At 35.3% G+C, this 27,466-nt stretch overlaps 1 long non-coding RNA gene across 1 annotated transcript; it reads right to left on the reverse strand.

Annotated features, from left to right (window-relative positions):
• Positions 1-3,713: 3,713 nt before the first annotated feature.
• LOC311430749 lies at positions 3,714-27,466 on the reverse strand. Its single transcript, XR_014689011.1, has 3 exons — positions 27,420-27,466; positions 27,111-27,195; positions 3,714-3,879 (listed from the first exon to the last, which is right to left on the reverse strand). It is a non-coding gene; the product is annotated as an uncharacterized lncRNA (long non-coding RNA).

The raw sequence follows: 27,466 nt of genomic DNA on the forward strand, positions 1-27,466 counted from the left end.
AAAAATTCTTGGTTAATAAACTTTTTCAAATAGCTGTTAATTGATACAAACAGCAGCTTATGTTCCTTCAGCATGTTTTAAAGAAGAATCCAGCATGTCTTGAAAGTCTTAAACAAATCACAAATTCTTTTATCAAAATACATATGCATATATTTTAACATCACTTCAGTTACTCCAAACATTTAAAGAGAGGATTCTTAATATAAAAGTATTACAATACAGAGTGAGTGCAATCAGCATAAAAATAATTTGACAGCCTTCCACATTGCTGAGTAAATGAGGCATAACCTTGAATATGAAACGCAGGCTGGTGATTTCTTTAGACTATATTAGAGATTTTATGACACTTCCTGTGGGAGAGGGAAACTGTTCAAGAAAGTTTATAACATCCCCCATAGGCACAGCAATCTTTTCTTATTTATGCTTAGATTATCATCATGAGCAGGTGTTTCTCATTCTCTGTGGGAGTCAGAACTCCAATAACAGAAATACAGTTTGTGTGAAGATGAAAGTGCTGGAAATGTGTTTTTTTTTTCCAATACCATATATGGACTTGACTGTCTTCTAGTGTCTCCTGTTTCATGTCCTATTGTTGATACTACAGGTTTAATTCTACAAGTGTTGGACACTTTTCAAGTACAGATGACTTGTTCCACCAATGGACTTTCGAGGTCAGCAACAAAAGTTGATTGCCAACAGGAGGCTTTCCCATGACTTCACAACTTCTCTCTTTGGACACATTGAGTGCTTATAACAAACACTTCACAGCTACAAGGCCAAGACCTCCCATATGTTTCTGCTTTAGAGAAACACGCTGGACTTGGAACAGAAGTTATAAATTTGTAATGAATATTTATTTAGTTTATAATATATGTAAATATATATGCATATATATATATATGTTATATATATATTCATTGCATATATATATGCAATATATGCATACTATGCTAGTATGCATGTATGCACACTCCAATAATTTATAAATGTGTCAATAAATAATGCATATATTTAAAAAGATTGTGATAATTGTATATTTAACTTTCTAGCTTTCTAGATTTCACCAAAATAAGAATTGTCTAGCAGCAAACTGTTAAGGAATGGCAGATCAAGAAAAGGTGTCTCCAGGATAAGCTGAAAGGACTGTGGACCATTTTAAAGGAGTACCGTCAGGGTCAGCAGTCAGTTCTTGGAAAAACAAGCTAAGTAAATATGAAGAAATTAAATCTGAGAGAAAGTTATGTATTTAAATAAAACAGACATGCCTAGTTTTGTTGTTCTTTAAAAACCTCAATTCTGTTTATATATTTTCTAGTAATAGTCATAGTGTGGATGAAAAGTCCTGCAAACAGAGGTTGGAGTACATCTTTCCATATGAGTCCCCATTCTACTCCTCTGTCTCTCTAGACATTGGTAATGCTTCAGGAAAAAAAAAAAGGCAATTAACTACTATCTCACTCCAGCAACAGCCTAGCAGATTACAGCTCAGGATTTCAAACCAATAGGATTTGGAGTCTGTTTCCTAATTTCTGAACAGGTACATTTAAGGACTAGTCATCTTATTTAAAGGGCAAAAGAAGGAAGCACGTCCACTATAGCCTCATCTAAAAAATATATTTTAGAAGAGCCTAGCTGTATTGTGCACAGCCTGATCTTTTAGTTTACATTAAGTACATTCTGTTCAGCTATATTTTTACCTGTGTTTTTACCTTTTTTTGAATTCCTGAAGACAGTTCTCAATTAAGTACAAGCATGAAAGCAACAGCAGGAGTTAGGAATGGAACAGAAAAATGTAAGTCTTCAGTCAGCGTTGGTTGAGGTTATAGACATTGCCACCTCAGGAAGCTGTAGAACTTGAAAGTTTTACATTGAAGCTTTTTTAATCTTCTCTTTTATCCATTTACACCTAGATCCTAGGCCAGATTTTTTGAGCAGTGTATCTATTTCATACAGTAAAATAAAATGTAATTCACTTGAGCTAAATTACAAGGCCCAGTCTAAAACCTTGGAATTTGAAGACACTGAGCACAGCTATGGAAATGAAGTTAGAAATTTGAAATTATTTTTTTTCAGCAACAAGATAAACAAAGTTCAGCTTTCTGAACAAATCTGCAGAAGGGTTTAGTCTGGTTGAAATAATTCAGATTAGATTTCCCAACTACAGACAAAAAACAAATATGAAAGATCTAAAAAATTCCAGTTCAGGGGCAAAAGGAATGAGGAAGCTATCCAGAAAGTAGAAAGACCAGAGGTACAAATAGTGTTGTGACAGTGACAAAATGAAGCAGTATTTATGAACCATTGAATGTTCACTTATTAGTAGAAGTGCAATGAAAAATCTAAAAAGACTTGTCATTGCTTCAGCTTGCCATTTTAAATATGATAACTGTACAGTAATTTATCACTGTCTCACAATTAAAAGTAAATCAAAGTGAATTTATACTCTGAACACAAATGTGTCAGAATTCTACATCAAGCAATTCCTTTTTCATTAGATGGAAGCAGATGACAGCAAGCTCACTAACAGAAACCTACCTAAGACAAAAGAACCAAAAGAACATGGAAATGTGAGTTTATTACCATGAAATATATTATTTCTATGAATTTATCATTAATTTTATGGCACTTCTAGCTTCTATTCCATCAGAACACTTTGAAAGTTGGATGAGTCAGGAAACTAAATGTCTGTTCACAACTCCTTATCCCTCTCACACTTTTTTGAGACTTCCTGGTGCATCATAGGTTGTTGTCAACTTGCATATTTTACTTAAATATTTATTTTACCAGAGTCCGTAGACATCGACTAGAAGACACTACGCAAATGAAAAATCCCAGACAAAGCATAAGAAGTTAGAAAGGAAGGGAAACACTAGTAAAAAATATCATGTGTGTTGTGTAGTGGCCCACATATGGGATCATTCCAAACGAACATCATAAACAAAAAGATCTGAATACTAAAAATACTTTCTTTCATAGTTCATTTATATACTACACATAGGTCTGGCATGGATTTTAGGAATGCTTTAGGAATACTAAAATCAAACGGAAGACCTAACCCCAGATTAAGCTATAGGTGTAATAGCTCAGTCAAGTTCACACAAATCTGGTGAAGATCGTCACACAACATTTGAATATATACATATATATTTGCACACAAGTAATTACACATATGTGTGTTTATTTAAAGATGATTCAGAACACTTTTCTAGTCTTCTCTTTTTTCGTTTTTAACATCAGTATGACCTCACAAAGGAATATCTGTGGTTTCAGTGGTTATCAGTCAATGTAGACTGGATGACTAAAACAAATACCTAATCTGCTAATTGTCTTTTCTGAGAAGGAAAGGAATTTAACATAATAGGAGACTCAAACAGTTCAATCAAGCAATATTTCCAGTTAATAAAATGAGTTCAGAATTTCTTTTCTATAATTTCTCACAGTCACTCTTTCATATTAAGCATTTGTGGACTCTAAGTTATTATTATTACTATTATATTATACCAGGCACATCATGTCTATGAACATTAGTTAGCGTAGACACTAATCATGCAATGCTCTTCCCCTTTCCAAACGTTATAGGAGCCACATAGTACCCTCTTTAACCCACCCCCTCACCTCCCAAATATAAGAATCTTTGTGCAGAAAATGCACAGAAGCAGAAGTGCTAAGCATTTGGAACTGTAAGCATAGTCAAAATAGATTTTTACCATCTAATAATGCTGTACCACAAAGCAGCATAAAGGCTAGCATGGTGGCTTTGCAGGAGAGATTCTGATCTGAGCCCTGTGCATACCGCCTTGGTACTGCCTTCTGGTGAGATGTGTGTTTCAGGTCCCACATCCAGTTTTCAGCTCCTTTCTTCTCCTGCCTTGCAAAGACCTGCATTATTAGGTGCATTATTATTCTGAAAAAAAAAAAAAAAAAAAAAAAAAAAAAAAAAAACAGGACCAACCATCCCAATTTGGGCACCAAAAATTATTCAACAAAATGACATTCCCTTTTGTTAAGTGTAAGATATGAACACAAATCCACTGCTGTTTGTGCAGCAATCCTGTGTTGTGATAGTAAGCATCATAAGACTGCCCATGAAGAAACTATTTCTGTGTTCAGTGAAGATCTTCACTTCTGTGTTCAGTGAAGATCTGCTATGTAAGAAAAACGTCTAGAGACCTCACACTAACTGCTGGCAACATGGAAGAAAAATAATGTTTTCCCTTACAATGACCTTCAGGTCTCACCTCGTTGAGGTGGGGAAAAGGGGCAAAAAGGTAAAAAGGTGAGGGATGAAATCTGGCCTGAGAAAAGGAGGAGTGTGTGGAGTTACCTAGCAGAGTGAAGTAGGGTTGGAGTCTTCAAATGTATTATATGTAGTGTTAGAGAATATGTATCAGGGCATGGAGTAGCAGAGATGTAAAGTGGGATGCAGAAGCAGCCCAAAATAAGTCTGAACGCTGCTATCTCCCATCAGACTGAGCCTGGCATTTCTTTTCAAAGTGTAGAAAAGCTTTTGATGGCTCATAGTATGTAAGTACATACTAGTACATCTCCTGACTCTATGCAATGCTATAGTTGCAGGCAACTGTGAAGTGCAATAATGGTCCCTGCCCTAGGTTAGAATTAGCCCGTATACTGTACCCACCAGGGCACTCTGGGGACAAAGCCTGTAACAAAACAAAATCACAGAAGAAAAAAAAAAATTAAAAAGCTGCACTTGATAAAGTTATCTTAAATCTGGTATCTCTTAACTCCTGATTGTCTAACCAGCAATCTTAGTATTCTTAATTACTCTTTCCTATGTGGCTTTCATTAAAAAAATCAGTGTTATTAGCAGTAACATGGTAACACACTTTAGTTTTCCTTTAGTCAAATAAAGGCGGGTACATTGTATGTCAGTGTATGGGATTGATAAAACAAAGTTTAAATGCCAAGGGTTTTTCATGTTTTTATGAAATGTTTGGTGAGGGAGTCGGGGTATAAAGTGGGAAAGACAATGATTTATTTTCCTAACACAGGATAACACTCTCTAAATTCCTAAAATGCAAAAGTAAGCATCCACGCATCCTGAACAAAATAAAAATAAAAATATATAAAAACAAAAACAAAAATGTTTGTCTACATCTGTAAATGAAAAAGAGTGAAGAAGAGTGAAATGAGATGTGACTGCTTCTGAGCACAGGGATTTTTAGGCAATACATTCATTTTCTATAGTTGTCAGAGAAGCAAATGTTCCAGAAATATAGGGGCTGAAAAATTTTCCATCATCTCTCTTGGTGAAACAAAACCTAGCTAGAAGATGGGATTCAATGAAGTCATATTTTGACAGTGTGTGCAAGGTCATACTGCTTTTCATTTTCAATAGTCAAACTGGGTATCTTTTCATCTCCTTTGTCCAACAGACCCAAGCACTTCTCATACAAATTTAACTTTGAAACTTATCATTTAATCTTATCACTGCAACTGACTTATTTGTTACTAGCAGGATGACATTTAGAGGCATCACAATTCTAGACTACTTTGATTTAGATCACATCTCCTTTAGTCTTCAAGATCAACATAAACTCCTAGGTAACTCAAATGGGACTGGCCAGGTTTGGATTGGGTTTGTTTTATTTTGTTCTTTTCGTTATGTTTTGGTTCATTTCAATTTGTGGTGGGCAGTGCTGATGAAATAAAAACATCCACGACAGGTTAAAATTCTAACGAATTTCTATCTCTACAAAGAATAAAGCCTTCTGACATCATTAGCACTCTGAAATTGCTTTTAAAAAATAAAGTAGCTTTTTTTTTTTTTTGAAATAGCTTTAAAAATAATAATTTGAAATGTATTTTATGAGTAGCTTAAATACTTTTATTTGAACTTAAGCATAAAAATAAAATTTCAAAGAAAAAAATGAAGGGTATAATTTATGTTTGAAGTGAAATGTTCCTGGAAATTCCACTTTAAGAAAAAATTTTAAATGTCGGTACTTAATATTTTACTTAATGTTTTGTACTTTTCCCCAGAGTCATCATTTAGCATGCAGCTAGAGCTACAACTTTCATTTGCTTTTCAAAAATGTTATGCTATGTTGTAATTTTTTTCATTAAATATGACCTGTGTAGATAAAATTTTACCAGTAAATGAAAAATAAATGTAGAAACAAGACAGAGAACAATGTGTTTTGAGACTTTTAAAAATACATATAATTGATTATATATTGTTATTTATTATTATATTTTACAAGGTGCAAATTCTTGTCACAAGCCTTCGTTGTGGTAGGAGAGAACTGCACCCTTATTTTCCCTTTTCTCAACAGCCCTCTGGCAGCATTCCTTTTATCCTGCAGGTGACCACTGCTGCAGGGATGGTAGATCTGCTTACTCCATGGTTTCCATGGGGGAAACCTGAGATCAGATGCATAGAATTCATATGGCATTTACAAGTTATATAAGGCTTGATATTTTAACTAACTGTAAAAATCCTCTTGCAATGGGTGTTTTTTACAAATAGATCTAAATTAACAGGTAGGTTTCTAAGCTCTAATTTTTCAGCCTCTAAAAATTTCAACTGAACAAAATGTACTTCAAACTTTAAAGCCATTATTGCTTATGTTTCAGTTACTTCCTAGTTTATTGAAGGACTGATTCTCCTTATTTAACTCAGGTAATTGTACTCAGAGTGAAACTGTTGAAGCATTCAAATACGGATCACTCCCATGAGCAAGGATTATGACATTCAACCTTTAGAAATTAACACACTTCTGGTCTTAGTTGTTTCCACTGTTGAAACATAAACATAAATCCTTTTCAGAAATAAGGAAATATACTTGCCTGAACAGAGCTATATTGTTCTAGCATGAATTTGATAGCTGTGAATAATATTCATTCTCACAGGCAATGCTAGAAACAGTGTATGCTTCACTAGGCCTGCTGCGGTATCAAAGGTGATTTAAATAGGATCACCCAGCAGCTGATAACCTCATGGGTGAGATTAGCAGCTGTTAAACCTGCAACTGATACCCAAACTGCACTTTCTTTCTCTGCCCTTAGAATCAAAATGGCTCATTTTTCCCCAAATCAGAAAAGGCAAAGAAAACATTCTGTCGTATTCTCTTCCTTCCAGATAACTTTTTCACAATGTGAAAAGATGCTTATACAAATGCAAATAAAGACAGAATTATTACAGCATTCACCCAGGAAATAGTGCATGGCATTGAATTAGAGATTTCAAAAGAATGATGACAATGCGTATGCCTAAAACAGGGAAGACTAGATATTATTTGTTATGCACATTTTCCTAGACAATAAGGTGACAACTTTATTTAGGTCAGGAAAGAGCAAAAGTGTGGGTAGGACTTACTCAATCTCTGAGATCAAGTACAACCTGCAGATGGACAGTTTGTATCTGAAGATAAAGTCTAAGTCAAGAATTTCTCTCAATGCATTCCAAAAACAGAATACAATCATTTAAAACAAACATCACACATACAGCCAGCAAGTTTTATGTTTTAAAGCAGCATTTTCTGGTTAAATTTCCTTTTCTTTTTGGAAAGCAAGTGAATTATTATTTTCAAAAAAACACAATGTTTTAATAGCCACTCCACCAGCTTTTCTGTATCGTCAGCCCTTCATAAACATGAAATATCTAGATTTTCCCAGATATAAAATGTGGAACAAACAAATTCCTTATCTCAAATACCTGGAGCATCTAGGAACCTCTAAATACCTAACAGAGCCCTGGTCATTGGCCTGCATCCTGCCTGTTTCAGACTCATGTCTTACATCCCAGTACTAAACGAAGGCAGAGGAAATACTGATTTTAACAATAACAACGAAAGGTCTCTTTGTCTTGCTTTTTTATTTATTTATTTTATTTTTTATTTAATCTTTTGGACATTTAATGAAAATGAGTTATTTAACTTGGAAGAGAAATGTGTTGGTCATTAATACCTACCACTACTGTAAGTTCTAGATTGATATGTTTATACTCACACAGAAATAAATTAGGGCCAGTGCTTTAGCTTTGGTCAGCAGGTTCCTACAATTTTATTCATAGTTTGATATTTACAGATTTTAAAATTACCATCCAAGTGTGACAACATTTCTCTATGTCTTTAAGTTATAACTGGGAAGAGAAAACAGTTTCCCATCCAGGTTACTCTCAGACCTTTCTGAATAATCACGAGAGGTTTGTCTCAGTGATGTTGAGCCAGAGTAACAGCTCCCGTGCCAATTCTCATCTTGCTGGCTGCACAGATGGAGTGAAAGGACTTCCCTGAGGGTTTTTGGCAGCTAACATAATCAGATCACCTAACGGCTGCTCTAATTTTTATAAGAGGCTGTTATCTCCTCCGAATATAATCACCCATTCTAAATACCTCTGATTATTTCTTAACAAATAATCAGTGAGTATCATTTGCACCATTTCAATACAATATATTCAATATTGCAGCAGTAAAGTGGGTAGCACCACCTCTATTTACTACTACATACCTACCCTTGCAAGATCTGATTTTCATTTATTTGGAGACAGAGAAATAGGGCCACAAAAATACAGGTTTTTCTTTTTTCTTAATTTAGCATCTAGAACAAATAAATAGATATAGATAGATGATATAGATATAGATATAGATATAGATATAGATATAGATATAGATATATAGATATAGATATAGATATAGATAGATATAGATATAGATATAGATATAGATATAGATATAGATGATATAGATATAGATATAGATAGATACAGAGCATAAAACTATGGATCTAGCAGGGCCAGAGCTGCAGCAACTTAAAGTCAGCACTGCACTATGTGTTTCAGAGGGGCTATGGTGATTTATGCCAGCTGAGAATTTGGCCTGGCTCAAAAGGCTGGATAATCAAAGATGTCAGCCTACTTTGGAAGCATTCTTTAAATGGTAGCTCATGTAATCTAAGGGGACTTAGAAGAGCTTTCATTCAATGCCCTCATCTGTATAGGCTCTTATTATCTGATGAATAATCACTGCAGATACGCTTTTCACATTTCCAGCACTTCTCAAAAAGAAGCCATGCACCCTCTCTCACAATATGCCAAGGGAACAGGAAATATTATTTGAATCTGAAAAGACAGACTAAGCAAGCTGACTAAATAATATTAAATGTCTGTTTATTTTATATTTATTTTATTTGTATAAAATGAATGAGGAACAATAAATCCCAATCATCAACAATGCTTTAGAACTTAATTTACCTCTGTATTACTTCAACTGTGTTTCGATATTCTTCCACTGACTTGACAAAAAATATACATCAACCATAATAGAAGACTAGAACACTCTTTATTAATATCCTCTATTATCTACCATCTCTATTGTTTATATACTTACTGAGTTTTCATCCATATTATTAACTTCTGTTTTATTATGTACATAAAGAAGCAGACATACTGTGCCCTTGTGTGGGTCTTTACATGTGCTCAAGTATATATACACTATCTATGTACACATACTGCAATAGGTTCACTGTGAGCACTGGTTCTTATCAGATAATTGCTCAAGTGTAAACTGCTTCCCATGTCATATTTTAGCAGGCTGCTAAGTATATTTAACAGGCTCTGAAGCTGCCTATTTTCAGTCCCACATTGTGAGTCCATAATGCAGCCTTTTTTTCTTTTTCTTCACTTAGTGCTTTGTATTATGTGTTGCAAATAAGTATTTAATTTGTACTTCAGTTTACAGGCATTTATTGTACAGTAAGAATCAAATGACTGCTACAAGGATCCTTTTTATGATTTGATCCATTCACAAGAAAATTCAGCTGCTATCATAATATCCTCAAAATTGCATCAACAATACATATGAAATTAATATATTATTAACAATGAAATGTTGGTCTCTAACTGACACGTAACAAGATGTATAGAGAAAATTAGCTTTCAATTGTCATACTTCTTTGATGTCAGAAAGTATTTAGATTTATTATTTCATTAATTAATTCAAATCAGATTGATTTTCTTGGTTTTGTTATATGACAATGAAATCGCTAAGAAAGGCTTTTAGCTTTACAATGTGCATAATGGAAGCATAGCTATGCCCACAATATTTATGTATCTCAACTCAGTAGTTTTGGATTGTGATTTATATTTCTGGCATCTAAAACACACACACACATACACACAGCATATTACATCTGACTTCAGAAAACATATAGGGCTTCTACAAAACTGATGCAAAATGTAGTGAAATAGTTAAATATTTAAAACAATCACCAGTATTGTTTGTCCAGTCAGAGATTTAGTTTCACTGATGCTGCACAACTGGAGGAAGAGTAGTGATAGTCTGGCTGCTGAAGTAGAAAACTTTGAGACAGGACAAAGCTTGTGAGGATGGTGTTTTTTGAAACAGCATTAACAAAATGGTATCAGTATTTGTTTTGTTTATGTCAGCCTACCAAACATTAAGATTAAGGTCTTAGGCTCTAGCTGACCTTGACAAAATAATTAGACAGAAGCCCAACAGAAGCACAAAAAGCAAATGAACAAGCATTCTCTGCTCAAAAACAAACATTTTCTGCTTTCTCACATACAAAGCTTATTTTCCAGAGTGAAAATCCATTCCTGTGCCAACTCTTCACCTTAGCTTTTCTCATGCATCTGCTCAAATGCAGAGGCTTCTAAAGAAAGGTCAGAATACATAAGCTATTTCCTTTGGCAATCTTGAGAACAAAATCCAAAATCCATTTATCAGTTTTCAAATCAACAAGCCATATTTTGTGGCCCAAACAATGTGAGAATGATGAGAACTGAATTCTTCAGCCTAGTGTCAGAAACCAACAGGGGAAAAAAAAAAAGAAAAAAAAAAAAATAAGAAAACATAAGTCTCTCCTTCACAGCTCAGAAAGACACCATCTCTATATCAGTATGAATTTCCAGCTAATTTAAGAGGCAGACCTAGACGCTGGGTGCTGCTACTGAACCATTAAGTCAAGGACTGAACAACATTTGGAAAACCTGCACCAAAATGTACAGTGGACCAGAGACTGATGGAAAGTTTAAGCTGATAATTATTTAATATAATTATCTTATACAGTTGAAGTACAACATGATAACTAATAAGCATTGACTTTTTTAGGCATACTAAGGCATACAGTGATGTACCTTCTTTAGCCATGTCCTGAACTGTCAGGACACAAGCCTGGAAGATGTGGAATGCATTGGTGAGCACTGTACCTACTGTAGTTCCTGCAACTCAGTCACAAAACTGGCTCACCTCCTGTCACCTCAGCAAAAAACGACCTGGTAACCAGCACACATAGACTCTCACCTTGTTTACATGTCTTCCCAGGCTACATTAATCATGTTACACAATTCTGTAGGCAGCTAATCCTCATATTTCAGTCAGTGCTAGGCACAAAGAAATTTGTCTTACACTGTATCCTCTTTGTTAATCAAAATGAAGAGAAGCAATAATGCATTTTCTATATATTGAAATAACATCAAAGAAATTGAAGACTTTTGTACTAGTCACAAGGAAATATACAGCTTCAGCTTTTTGTCCTTTGTCCAACGCCTGGTAAAACAGAGGCCTGACTAGGGGATGTGACTCCCAGACACCATAGATATTCTAATTACTGATAATCTTTCCAGCTTTCAGCACTGACTTTGTCTTATTTGCAAATCTTTTCCTGTTCCAGTACAAAGTTAAAACCTTTACTAGGTGTGGGAAAGAACTTCTGTCTCTCATCTACTGTTTGAGCTAGTACAGTCATGTTTATGATGACTCTTCATCTGCCCAAGAAAGGAGAGAGGGAGGAAGAAGCCCTCCTATGTTCAGATCTCACCCCATCATGGATATACAATGTACCAAGGGCTGTAAGACCAGGAACTGAAATGAGAGATCTCCAAAAACTAGGAACAGTCTGCATATAACCTATGAAATTTCAGTCTACTTTCATATCTTTTATCTAGCATGATCAGAATGCTAGTCTGAGACTCATAAGTTACCCTGACACATCCAGGAGAGTTTGTTACCTCACTTCAGGTCTGTTTAAAGTTATTGAAAATGGGATTTATGTTGGTCTTTACTCCACAACTTCATAAAAAGCCTTATGACAATGATTGTTAAAGTTCTTCAAAGTGAACTAAACCTTGCAATAAGAGCTAAGCAAAAAGTTCTGTTAAAGCTGCAGGTGGCAAAATTATCTAAATCACCCAGGCTTTATTTTAATAGGAACCTTTAAAGGCAGCTTTTGTTATTTTCCAAGGTTTCTTAAAAGGTGTTTTAATAAACACTTTTCTGTTGTTGCGAATCTTTTCATCCACCTTATATCTTGTAGGCTTTATCAACTCTAAGTTATCTCAAAAATCTTCATTAAGTCTCACGCTGATTATTTCTAGCTTGGACCTCTCTTTCCCATTTGGCGTTTTTAATCGTTGGTTCCACAGAGACTAGCTTTGAGGATTGTGGTTTTTTTTCCCTATTTTGGGTCAAACCAGGGCTACTTCTGTGAAATCCAATTAGAACCTTGTAACAGTTCTCTGTAAATTTCATCACTTAAAAAAAAAAAAAAAAAAAAGAAAAGAAAAGACACTGAGATCTTGAAAGGAGAACTCTGTGACTGCCAGAAGGGTTTATTAGCACCTTGTCAGAAAAAAAAAAAAAGTGTTTGTTTTGGGTAGATCAATCTAATCTACTTCAAATGACAAGTCCTTGAGCTCTGAATACTGTACACCTAATATTCAGATTTTATTTAATTAAAAAAAAAAAAAGGCAGCATTCGATATTAGTGTGAAAACCTACAGAATCATCTGGCTCTTAACTCCAAAATTATTACTTCAGAACATTTACTTTTACCTTCAACTTTAGCTGAAGACCTGTTATCAGAATATTTGTTTTGTCACCCTGATCTGGACCACCAGAACATCCATTAAGGCTTGTCAATTTTTATTTTTTTTCAAGTCATCATTTCCCATAGATGTCTTTCCAACCTGCAGGAACCACTAACTGATCTGATAAATTTGAGACATTTGCTTTAGGGAAATTTGCAATACAGTAATTATATCAATGTCATTTAAGATTAAGTCAGAAACTGAAGTCTCACATCATATCCGTAAAGAACATCTACAGTGGGAGATTGCAGTGATGTTAGTAATTACAACACTGGAAATTTCATCTGTATAGGTATGCTGCTATAGAGTAGGTCACCTCAAGATTTTTTTTTTAGAAATTATTCTAGACCTGAAAACCATCAAAGATGATAAAAAGGAGATCTGTGTAAAAAGTCCAAAAAGGCTTCAACAGGCTAAATTAGTTGTGAGAAAAACTGAGTACAGTTTAGGTGACAAAATGTAATCTATTCACTGGTACATTTCAGAACAAAAAGAGGTAAATATGAAGATTTTTTCATTGGGGATGAATCTTTCAGATGTATTTGGGGTAACTGTATCTTTGCTCCATTAACTGTGATGCATAAACAGTTTCAGGAAACAAGTTCAGGTTGTCTTAATATCCGTTAAGGCATTCATTTGTGAATTAATTTCCCTGCACATTAGAGCAGCATTGAACCTGAGTAGCCTTATAACCCAACTATTCTGCAGAATGCCTTACATCTTGTCACTTATCTGTTTTATGTACACCATTAAACAAACAAAAGGAAGAGAATCTCAACCCAATGGTAACTGTATTCTGTAAAAATGGAGACCTGAACTACACCGTTTATTAAGTACAGAGAGAAAGAAAGAAAGAAAGAAAGAAAGAAAGAAAGAAAGAAAGAAAGAAAGAAAGAAAGAAAGAAAGAAAGAAAGAAAGAAAGAAAGAAAGAAAGAAAGAAAGAAAGAAAGAAAATCCAAGAGGATTAACAAACACCTCCTACATGAACACTGCTTTGAAATTGTGTTAGGTTAATAAGGAAAAAATAAGGCATAATAAAGTAAAGTACAGTAAAGTAAAGCAAAGCAAAGTAATAAAAAATAAAATAAAATAAAATAAAATAAAATAAAATAAAATAAAATAAAATAAAATAAAATAAAATAAAATAAAATAAAATAAAATAAAATAAAATAAAATAAAATAAAACACTAAGAAGCGTTTGGACTGTGCACTTAGTCACATGGTCTGAATTTTTGCATAGACCTGTGTGGTGCCAGGAGTTGGACTCAATGATCCTTGTGGGCCCCTTCCAACTTGGGATATTCTATGATTCTATTAGTCTAATAAAAAACACTTTCAATAAATTGTCAATTTGAATGATACGAAACACTGTCAGAAATTTCCCAAGCAATTATATCTTCTGAACTGGACATAACTGTATCACTGTATAATTACACTGTAATCCAATCCATTTCCATCCAGCATATGCTTAGTATTTCCAGCAATATTCTAAGAGCCCTTCATTTCCAATAAAGTATGTTTTATGATATACCCAGGCCCAACCATTTGAACCCAATGTCCACTAAAATCAGTAGTAGCTTATTGCTTCTTAAAAACTCAGTGCCTTGATGCTCTGGATTAAATTCTTTCATGATCTACTCACAAAAGAGCAAACTGGTAGCAGAGAAAGATTAAACTAAAAAATCTGTCTCCTGGAGCCACTGTTCTTATCATTAATCTACACACTTTCAACTTAAAATTGTCAAATTCCCTGTTGTGTAGGGAACTTTATAAAGTGAGCAGATTACTACATTAAATATCTAGAATTATTCTAGATGACTCAGTTGAAGGAAAAGAATGCTGTCTTTACTGAATATGGCACTAGAGTCTTTCTGTTCGCAGATCTCTTTTTCAGCATTTTTTATTCCAGTTGAAGTACATTCAAATTTATTATTATTATTGCTTTCCTGTGAGTTTTTATCACTGATTGCTTAAATTGTTTTGGTTTCCTAAGTACAGTGAATACAATATGAATTGTTTACACATTCACTGTTCAGATTATCATTACTTTCCTTCTCACCTTAATATCATCACAAATATCATACCTTATTTGGTAACTTGATGTTGATTTAATGACTTGACTGGCTCATGACAATAATGCCTCTTCCAAACTGTTTAATGTATTTCTTTTTAAGAGTAACTAAGATCTCAAATGTCTGTGCAAGCAAATTAGAATCAACACAAGAAATTTACTGGTAAAAGATGATTACAGGAGTTTGAATGCCAAATTAATGAACAATCTAAAGATCTGATGTAGCTCCCAAATTATAAATTGTTTCCTCAAGCAGCTGAAAATTAATATTATGTAGCTGTTGATTTTTGGTTTATACATTTATATGGCTTCAACTGGAAATTCATAAAATAATCCCATACCTCTCATGCAATTTCCAAAATGCATATTGAAAACCTGTCAGCTTAATAAAATAGCTTTGTGAAGACAGTGACCTGGACAGAAAAAAAAAATCTGACATTTTAGCCAAAATAGCCAAACTGACTGACTGGCTGATGGTGATAGAAATTGTTTCAGTTCCTGGACTGAGGTTGCCATGCATAACTGTCATAACTGCCCATTGTTTCACAGATTTGTCAGATTGGACATCACCTTTTTTGACCAACTTTCAAATACAGGTATCTTGATGTCTCCCATTGCCCCAGCAAGAATTCAACATAAACAATGATATAATAGAAAAATTAATTTGTCATGAAACTAAAGTGAACATGTATAGGCAGTACTCCATACACTTTTTAAGTCCGTATATTTATGACAAGATGAGAATGTTTTGTTTCCCAAATTAGATTTTAAGATTTTACCACTTAATGGGAATTCTTCAGTGAATTCAAGATAAGCAAGTATACATGTTTAACGATTTCAGGAAAAAATCTAACAGTGACCAGGAGACTCACATGCTTAAAATTAAGTGAATGAACAAGATCAGATAGTTATTTATAAAGTCATGTTCAAATATAAGAATATAACCCCCCAGTATATGGTATTATTTCTTGTCTATACATACCTTGGAGTTCATTGTATGCATATTTCTAAGTTCTGTGTTACAGATAAAGAGAACTCTTCTGACTGTTTTCTTATTTTTCTGTCATTGTGTATTTAAAAAGTCCTTGTCCAGCAAATGGGACACAGACTGCTAAAATATCAGTATTTTATTGTAATTGATTATTTCTGTTTTGCAATATAACGCTCACCACCAAAAAGTTTGCATTTCCCATTGAGAGGCAATTTTGTCTTGCAACTAGTTGCAACTTGCAACTAAAAAAATAACACTACGACTATTTCATAGTGGGGAAAAACACACACACACACAAAAATAAACATTTGAGATACAAGGGCAAGTATTGTGAAAAACTGGCCACATATTTCTACCATGCCTGTTGGCTTCATCTTGGCTAGCCTGAGAGGTGGGCATACAGGAGAAATTAAGCCTGCTGTAGTCACCTGCAGTCAGAAGTATTTTTCTGAGTTAACAGCCTGAAAGACAAATACAGGATTATCAAAAAGGGCATCAACACAACAGGCATGCATCAATTAAAAATTAGTGTATACTATTAACACTCATTGATTCTTGGGAAGGCTTTCTTAGCTTGCCTTCCTATTCAATGACCATTATGTCAATAATGCTACAGTGTCATGAGTTGGACTTTGAATGGTGAGAACATATGGAAAAAGACAATATAAGAAAAAGAAAGAACACAGAATTGTAAAGAAGTTAAAGTCAGAGAAAAACATTATGTGATCCTGTTGTGGAATTATTTATTTAGAATGCTTGTGAGCAAGTCTGAGCCATCTGTATTCACATACTCCAAATTATGAGAGAAGTCAGGGAAACAAAAGTGACTGAAACATTTAAATGCAGAGCTACTTGCAAATCATTTTCCATTTCCAGAAAAATCTCCTCTCCCTGAGCCTTGAGTCTGCCATTATTAAAAACCATGCACACACACACAGACACATACACACAAAAAAAAAGCACAGTTTTAAGGTTCCCTGCAGATCTGTATAAAAAGGGCAATATTCTTCAATCTACAAAAAAAACATCAGAGCTGGGTGTTCTCGGTTACTGAATCAGCAAGTAAATCATTTGCAACAGAAGGCAAAACTGCAAAAACTATACTCAAAATTACAAAAATAACTATAATAAATAATATATACATATTTGGGGAGCTGACTTCTATTTCAGGAATATACGATATAGAAGATTATAGAGTTTTAGACCTAAATCTTATCCCTCCTTGGCAACTGAACTAATGTAACTGAATTAGTCTACCTGAAAAATAATTTCTTCCTGTGCTGTTCTAGCTGTGTATTAAGACCCAGGTACGCATAGAGAACTTGTAATGTTTTAATGACAGAAATAAACCTTCTTAGTTACATCAAACTAGTGAAAATGAAGAGCTAAAGATTTTCCATATTGTCTTCAACACATTAATCTACAACAGACTATAGAAATTCCTAATTTAGTTTTGGATTCTGGAACTGTTGTGGGTTGGTCCCACCTAGCAGCCAAGCACCCACAGACCCACACACTCACTCCCCTTCCCCAGAAGGACAGGGGAGAAATTAGGAAGCACAAGAGTGAGAAAACTCATGGGTCAAAATCAATCACCAATTACTGTCACAGGAAAAATACAAATAAAGATAAAAAATTTTTAAAAAGGTCTGAGGGAACTTAATTTAAAACATATAATTACTAATTTGGGTATTGGGAAACAAACATGATAAATATTTAAACAATTGGGGAAAACACCTTTCCTCTCCCTTTCAATGGCTCAACTTCCCACCAGACACCTCTTTCCTCCCTGCTTGCTCATCTTCTACCGTGTTAACAACACCATCTGTCATCTCTGTGAGGTGACAAGCAGTGCAGGAGGCTGGGGTCAGGGTGTAGTGGGTTCCTTCGGGCCTCTCCTTACTCATTTCTTCCACTGGTCCTTCCTTATGACTGTTTTCCTGCTGCTCTGATGTGAGCTGCAGTTCCTTCAGGAAGTGCCTGCTCCACAGGCCACGGCCTGTTTGGGGAGTACCTGTGCCAGTGTGGAGCACCTTCTGCTGCTCTGGCCTTGTTGTTCCTTTTTAAACCGCTGTTCTGATGTGGAGCAGAAAGGGGCAGTGATGAGCTGTGATGCGGGTGGTTGACTGCTACCTGGGGCTTTCTTCAGGACCCATTTTTGGTTTTAAATTCTCTGGCAGCAGATTGAATCAAGTAAAAATGCCACTGACATCTCTTCCTCTCCCCATGGCGAAAGAATCAGCATGGTCTTCAACATGTGATGCAAAGGAAATGGCTCAAAAGTAACATGAAGTTGGCATGTTACAACCACCTCCCACTGAAAAGTACACAGAATGAGAGGCCAAACTGAAGTGATGGTGGTTCTTTTGATGTACAGGACCTTCAACCCATTTCTTCCAGGAAGGCATGACAAAGATCCCTCCCACTAAATATCTACATGATTGCATGAGGCTTCCTAACCATTCTGGAACACTTTAAAGGAAGAAACTAAAATTGGTCCTGACAGTGAGGTTCCATGTATCCATTACTCTATTAATCTTGCTCTGCTATCACTCTGGCAAATAAATCTCTGCAGTCAGTCACTGCTTCTCAGAAAGAATGAATTCATAAAGTTGTCTTCATATCTCTAAAGGGTGTTCTACTGATGACATTCTAAAGATTTATTTAGATGATGACACGTCCACCCAACTGTCTGTTTGTTGTGTTTGTTTTTTGTTCTTGTTGTTTGTTTGTTTGTTTTTCAAGAAAATAGGAAAAATAACTCAATAACTATGAACTTCAGGGTTGGCCAAATTCAAACTGAAAGCAAAATGAAAGTAACATGAGATGGATATAAAAAATATACGTATATAACAAGAGTACAAATCCTTATGAAAAATGTTGGTACTTGCTAAATCTTACTCTTTAAACACAATACACAACTTTGTATCTTACATGGAAATAAATATATGTCACAATTTTAGGCATCTAGTTGAATACATTCTTATATTGTATTATTATATGGCAATAATCCAGAATGTGCTTTTGCATATTGCAAAGGGCATAAATCGTAACACCACTGGAGAGTCAGAAAACAAGTGACTATTGCAGAGGGAATATCGGGAAAAATTCTCACTAAATCCACACTTGTTCTTGAAGCTTTGAACAACACAGGCTGCAGGTAGGATTTCCTATCCCTTTTTTGCTGTCCTTTTCATTTTTTGATTTTTCTTTGGGGTAGATGCTGCCATAATACTTACATCAGACAGTGACTTCAGTCCTCAGGCACTGTGACTGAGTCCCACGTAAGTTATGCATGGATATGGAAATGTTCTCTCTTTTGTACATGCACACTGGTTAATCTTTACCTATTTCAAAATGCACTCAGTACACCGCATGGTTGGATCCCATGCACAGTCAGAATTTATGCAAAATGTCAAGTTTAATATAGCTGGAAATGTATTTCAAGCATATCTTTTCATTATTCAATCTCTAAAATGTGTACTTGGGAAATATGTATTTTCCTACACAAAATACTACTACAAAACACTTTCATTACAGCTTAGTCACAGAAGTATGGTGCATCCTGGTGCTACTGACTATTGACTCTCCACATACAACTTTAATGCCTTTGACAGAAGCATGCCAATCAACACGAACTTGGATGAAGCCTGAGACAGTATTTCTGTGTGTGGAATAAAGAAAAGTACACATTTTACACATTTCATCATAACATGTTTAAAACTTTATGATATTATCTTCCTTTAGGTGATCATGTTTATCTTAATATTAACATCCTTGCTCCTAAATAAGAATAGCATAATTCTGTATAAATTTGATTGCTTTTTCCCATTCCCATTAAATAAACCAATATTAACCAACCATAACCAACCATAATCAAAATTTACAGCAGGCATATAGCTCTCAGCACATGAGAAGCTGTCTGCAAACTTCTGAATCAGCAAAAAACTTCAGGTAGTCTTTTGGTACAGCACCATAAGCTCTGCCAGTTGGCCATTACTTCTAATGGCATTTCCCATTACTGCCATGATGTTTACACTTCAGATCAAAGAACATGCTTTTAAGTTTATATCTGCTTGCTTTCAGAGTGAGAAAGTTAAAAAAGTGATCAATTTTAGACTAAGTAGAGCATTAAAACTATTACTTCGCAGTCAAAAAACTCTGAGCCAGCAACTGGATTTTCAGGTGGACTTCCTATGATTGCTGATCAATACAAACAGAAACCAAGTTTCTGGTATAATTAGTAATATTCTCATTATTAACATTGTCCGAGTTGAAAGCACTATGAAGGAGCCACTCCATTCACCTCTGGGGTGAAGCCATTCTTGGAGCAGAATACAGTAGCCATTTCAACAGCCATACAGTTCAACAGCAAAGTACAGCGGCCTTTCAAGGGGAGATTACCTAGCTGCAAAACACATGATTAAATAGCATACAATGCAGCTATACATGCTGGAATCTGTCCAAGACAATAATAACTCCCACACTTTTCTTGCAAAGAGTACCCTAGGATCTTTAAAGACCCAAAGTGGCTTTGTCCTTGGTTCTATCTCTCAAAAGCCCTTCAGGTGTTAGTTTAGAATCCTTCACCCTAGATATCCCACTGAAGTGAAGAGCTAAAGGAAAACAAAAAGGGCAAAATGTCAATAGTATGTATTGTTTAGTTTAAACAATCCCCAAAAGCTCGGGAAACATGTCTTTTTAATGAGAAACAACAGTTTGTGGCCAGCTGTTCCACATCGTTATGAACACGTTAGCTTCAGCAAGATGTACAAATGGGGACTATAAACACAGTACACTGAAAATAAGGCCTGCATGGATAATCATACCTATTAATATAAATGGCACTGAGAAGAGGCAGACCGAGCTCATACACTGACTGACAATTTAGAGCAAAACACACTGTTTTTCTTCGCTATGTGAATAAGAAATTAGATGTAACATGGGTCCAACAACAAGTGAGCCCCCTTAATGTGTTTATTAAATGTGAATTGAAATGCTGAGTGGAAACATGGTACTGCATATGAATGCGATGGCCTCTCTTTTGAGTTCTTTTACACCATTAAACTCTACACACAATAGGATCATGCATTGGACTTACTTTCAAAACGCAGCATAAGTGAGGATTTATGCAGCTTTTCTGAAGGCTATTATGAAAAACACAAAGTGCAGAGAAAGAGCTAAGTTTATCACAACCTACAGAACACTGTCGACTTCCTTAATGACAGGGAATTAGCCAGCACTCATAGAGTTCTATACGGTATTTCAACATTTTCAGTCCTGTGATTAAAGAGCATCTACTGAAAAAGTATTTTGTCTGACAATAAATATTTAAAATTTCTCTGTCATCTAAATAACTGAAGAAAAAAATCAAGATCCTTATCCATGAGCTTTCCATAGAAATTTTCTCCATTTGGGTTTCTTTTTATTTTAAGTAGGTCCACAATAAACTGAAAAAAAAAAAAAAAAAAAAAAAAAAACAGAGAGAGAGAGAAAATCAAATTCTCAGTCTAAGCTATTTTTCCATAGAGGTGCATTAATGCAAATTAGACAGAATGACTTTTCCCAGTTATAATTGGGCTGAAATGAGGTGGAAGGAACAGAAAGACAATTAACGTTAGGGATTTTTTCTTTTTTTTTTCTCTTTTTTCTTTTTCTTTTTTTTTTTTTTTTTTTTTTTTTTTTTATCTCCAGCAGGAGTAGGTTTAATGCATGATGGTAGTAGGCTGTCAGTGCTGCCAGGCAAAATTATTCTGAGACCTTCAAGGGGCTTTGTTTATCACATTTTTCAATTAACCTCTGCATTTTAACTTCATCATAATGCCTGTGCCAATTCACACCAAAGAACAAATAAAAATCCCCATTTCCTGTCATTATTTCTTTGCTTCATAAAACCAAGGGACTTAGATTTTTTTCCCTTTCTCTCTCATTCAATACATGGAGGAAAAGGGTGTAAATTTCAGATCAGAGGAAACAACCAGAAGTGCCAAAGCGTTTTATATAAATTATATTTCTACATTAAAATGCCTGTTTTACTTTCCTTTTCTACTTATGAAGTAAGAAAAATGTTTTCTTTTAAAAGTTTTGCAGTTTGACATGAGGTACTTGAAGTAGATAGCCAAGGTTCAATGTTTGACTTTTATGAATGCAGTCACAAAGAGAAATTCATAATTTCATAACTTTAAACCCCTTTGCATGGTAAGAGAAGCACCAGGTGCCTAAGAATTCAACTGCTAAGAATTCACAGTAGCCATAATGTTAAGCAACCTCAGCTAAGCAAGGTATAAGGTATTAGTGAAATCTTATAGCTACAACTCAGATACATTTAACTACATGAAATAATCCTCCTGTCCACTTCACCATTTTCTCTGCCTCTTCTCCCCCAAACTGTTGCTGAGCTTCTGGATCTAGGACAGAAAGGAATGTAATTGTGGATCTGAACTTGAGAGGTTTACATTGCATACGCAACACCAAGTCTGCTGGAATAAGCATGTTCCATCCACATCTGCGTTTCCAGCCTTCAAACAGAATAGGCACGAATACAACAAATTCACAGGTACTTTTACCTGCAGTACTCTTAAGTACTGCTAGTTGCATTGGACAGGGTTCAAATCAAATGTTTGATGTCTGGATGCTTACATGGAAGTTAGTCTCCCTCGGCTCCCTTTCAAGTCCACGGAGAGTAATGGGCACTTTCAAGGTTTGATTCATTTCACTTCTTTTAGGCAGCTGCTTTCAGATGAGAAGAATATCACTTTAGACTCTATATTGACTATATTCACTATATTGACTAGATCTCCACTAGCTGTGAATGCAGCCCAGGGCACAAACACTACCCTTTATGAATCCCATCCTTTTTGTTTTTCCCACCATCTCCTCCAGGTATTTCAACTAACAGATCACTGATTAAACTTGGGAAGTAACTGATTATAAACAAGCAGTATTGCTGATAGGCAATGAGCAAATTATTTTAGAGAAAGAGAATTGGGGTAAGAATTTGCAGTAGGATTTGGGGAACTGCACTGAATTTCTGTCCACTGATTTTTTAATGCTTACTAACAACTTCCTGCTCAGTGTTGATGGCCAAATAAACTGTTAATTCTCAATTCCTCTTTATTTTTTTCTTTTTCCAAGGCATAGTTGCATGAATTTTCAGCTATTTGCTGATAAGAAATCATTTTAAAAGCTGTGGGTTTTTCACTGATGATCAGGCAACTTGTAAAATAGAAGTTAAGCGTGACTGATACTGTGAAAGCCTGTTGTCCCACATTTGATGTGAGTATCCACTGCACAAAATCTGAGGAAATTTGAAAGGAGCCTTTATCAAACTGAGCGTGTGGGGTTTGGGACTAGTATTAGATGAATCAATTTGAGTATATTTATGTTTTTTCCAAAGCTAGGACAGAACTTGCTTTGCTGTACAGGCTTTAAAGGACCTGGCAAACACCAGGATCTGGGCAACAGGGCACTCTGTTCCTGGCTTCAAATTATAACAGTGTGAAGATAGCTGGGCTAAGGAACATATTCTAGGCAGTGGAAGTGTTTGTACACCTCACTAGGCAGACGTCTGGCTGACAGTCTAGGCTTATTAGTTTGGGTACAGTCTTGTATTAAAGCAAATATCTCATTGTGAGAATCCAAGTATCTCTGAAGCACTCAGCATAACAGCTCTGCCTGAAATCCACTATGTAACATGTTTACAAACTTTTTATGCACTCAGCATAAAGCTAGATGTCCATCACATTCCAAGAACCACAGCTGTGAACCATCTCCTGAGATTAAGACATGAAATTGGGTCAGTTCTTGCAAGAAGGAAGAAAAGGTAGCATCATTGACCTCTTTTCTGTCCTCCTTTATTACTCAATAAATAGCCTTGATTTAGAGCAGTCTTTTACAACTTTGGAGATCCAGAATTAACTCATTTTTTGTTTCAGGTGACAAGAAATCACATCCCTTTCCTACCATCACAAGTTTATCTTAACCACAGAACTATGGAACATTTTGAGGTGACAACTGTGTGCGACTCCTATGGAAACTGGCAAGTGAGGTAGGTTATTACCAACATATTCCTTGGCACAGAATAGGCTGCAAGTGTTTGCATAACCTGCTCATTCGAGTGTTGTCCTCCTCCCAAAGCAGATAATCCAGACGGATCCCAGAACCCGCTCCTTATAGTTAAGAACATAGATTCCACTAAGTAGCAATTCAGGTCAGAAGGGTGTGTTGACACCCATATCCTGCATCACTAGGTTCCTTGCAGTAAGCACAGTTCTATTAAATACTTAAGGCCTCAAAAGTAAAATGAACCACAAGCTTAAAAATAGAAAATGTTATGCTAACTCCATCGATAGAAAAAATAGAAATACAGTTCCTTCAACCACGCAGGAGAATGCACAAGGTGCATAATAACTGTGAGTTACGTTGCATAAGAACTTGAAATAAAAGCTTTAGAAACTATTTGAAAAGTATTATCTTCACAGAGTACACATTAAGTAAATGATTCTGTACAAGAACTGACTAAAAGACAGAAATTTCTCATGGTAGCACCTCTATTTATATTTTCCTTGAACATGGTAAGTCCAAAGTACTTGAACATTCTGGTAGGACAAAGTTATCAGCTAGTGGCAAAAGATCTATAATCTTTGTAGATTATGTCAATTTGACTGGAAGAAAAAGGACCCTAACTAGCAGATCTAACAAAAAAAGCTACTACCTGTGGACTGCTGATCAAACAAAAGGAAAAGGCCAGCACCAGGACAATAGAAAATTCTCATACACAACGAGAAATTTACATCAAAGTTGAGAAACTTGAATGAGTGGATTCATTCAGGTATCTCTGAATTATCATAACAAAGGAGAGAAATTCTGAAGCAGAAATCAAAAGTCAAATTGCTTTTGTGATAGCAGCACTTGCAAAATTCAGTGGAACCAGACAGGACTAGAATATCTCAAGCACATAAAAGATAAAACTCAGAATAAGTGTTTACGGATTTGGCCTGCACATGTGTGAAATATGAACTCCAGTGGTATCAATACAATGACAAATTTCGGACTTTGCATTCAGATGTGTCTAGATAAATACATGAATTACATACACTGTGCATAGGAGTAGTAACTCTATTAGTGTGGATATTTCTGCAATAATTGGGTCCCATGAGTCTGTGCAAGCACTTGCAAAAAAAGACAGCTACAGGAATGGCTTGGTCATGTGAGAAGAGCAACAGCCTTGCAAACACAAAATATCAAGAAGTCAAAAAGCAGAGGAAAAAAATCCCTGGCTATTTCAAGAGAAGTTTGAAAAAAAAATAAATAAATAAAATGAAAAGTGCATTTAGACAAGGAAATTAGAGGCAATCAGACTGTTTCTTCAAACTCCTAAAGACTACCACAAGGCATAATCAGTACCTGAAAATGATAAATCTATGAGCATATCAGTCATCATCTTTTTTATGTGTGAGTTGAAATGCTAGCATTTCAGAAATCTATCTACAAAATCTCTGTAAATAAGAAGATAACCAAATTTGCATGAGATCTAGTTTTAAATGTGGAATGAATACATCGACTAAGTTCTGTCTTTAATAATTGTAGCTTTTATGATTTCAAAGGCAAGGTTTTTACACAGTCTTACATTCCTACTTCTATATAGGCATATGAATGTTTGGGCATAACTCTGATAATTTTGTTGTGTTGACGGTAGCACACAGATTATATCTTAGTGAATTATTCTCTCAGTTTATAGGGTAATAATTCCACTCAGATCGGTAAAACTAAACAATACAACCCAACTGAGAATGTGTCCAATCATGTTCCCAAAGTAATTTTAACTTGTTTTAGTAGTACGCAAAATATTATCCAACCTGTTTGTCCTTTTTTTTTCTATTAGTGTAACATTATCATTGTGTTGTAAATCTCATAAATTTAAAATGTATTACAGCATCCTGTTTCTGTGGGAGTAAGAATTTTATTTTTTTTTAAGTTTGCACATTTAATATGGTTGTAGATTAACTGTGTATTTTCCGTACCATGTTTATGTACCCATCTGCTTGTCTACCAAGCCATCTTTCTCCATGATAAGAGATGAAGCTTCAAAGGGCTACCAGGAAAGATACTGGATGACATCTAGCACAAACCACCAGAACAACTCATCTAGTATGTATGCTCTGTCTACCTGTCAGCCCATAGAACCTGTCACATTCTATGCATTGGCTTCGGTACATGAGGCAGCCTATGGGTCCTAGGCACCTAATCTGGCCCTCAGGCACAAACTGGGGAGTGGAATGAGCTAAATATATTTATGTGTATAGTGGAATAGCTAATCTGTACAGGCACAGTAAATCCAACAATACCAGTTAGTACTGGATCTAATACATATGTACAGATAAGCTGCACTGTGCATTCAGCATGATGAGACAAAGAGGTAGAATTGCTTTCAGATTGCTCTGCAGTTCAGACCTCCTTTACTAATTTAATGTATTACGGTATTTCTAAGCCATCCAGGAGAGGTCCACTCTGTTCTCACTGAAGGTGCTTCTGTTTGTTTGTTTGTTTTTACAGTATTACTGACAGCAGCATTTGGCAAAGGGACTAAAACTTCTGTCAGCAGGGAGAATGGTTTCCCAGACTGCTCCTGCTCTGTCCAAATTCCTATGGTCTAATAAAGAGTATTCGAAGTCTACATACCGTATTAAAAGAACAACTCCATCAGATAACATTTCCCACACAAATAACTTGGTAAGCTATTTGTGGCCTCACAGACTCCTGTCAAGGGTAATGCCAGTAGCTAGCTACGATGATCCCATACCATCCTCTGGCAACAGGCTGACTGCCTAATAAGAAAGCATTCAAACCCGTATCATGTACATTGATTCTGTCAATTCAGAACAAGATTTCTCAGCTTCAGAGGATTCCCCATTGCCAGAGCACTACTACTTTCTCCAGAAAATTGAGTATCTCATGATTCACTCTTCTCAACAATGATCAGTCCCTTTGGGCCTGCCCTGCACTGGCATATGTATCTAAAGAACATTTAACATCATTTTGCAGACAAATAAGGAAATGGATGAACAAGATATTAAGTTTGCTTTTGCATTCAACTGGCATCCTATGCTGAGCAGTTTAAAATTTTGGCAATATGGAGTGCCTGTTTCCAAAGGTCTGAGACTCAACATTAAGTTCTCACACCATATTTTCTTGTTACCTTCTCACATGCAATCCACCTGCAAGCCACTCATTTCATGACAGGAGATCATGGGACTGATCATGGGACATCAACACATAAAAACCTGAACAGAAAAATACAACTTTAAATAATGATGAAATTAAGTAGTAAAAAACAAAGACTACATTGCCCATTGTTTGCCATGTTCCCCTAGATACAAGTCTAAAATAAAGTATGTAAAATGCTAACAAATTTACAAAACAAAAAACAAAACAAACAAACAACAACAACAACAACAAAAACTACCATTGACAAAGCTGAAAAATATCTGTTCAGTTTCAGGGATACCTGAACATACAAGGTACACTCTTGAGAACTCATCACTTCTGACGCTT

Source organism: Aythya ferina (assembly GCF_964211825.1).
Source record: "Aythya ferina genome assembly, chromosome: 2".
Classification (NCBI taxonomy): Eukaryota; Metazoa; Chordata; class Aves; order Anseriformes; family Anatidae; genus Aythya; species Aythya ferina.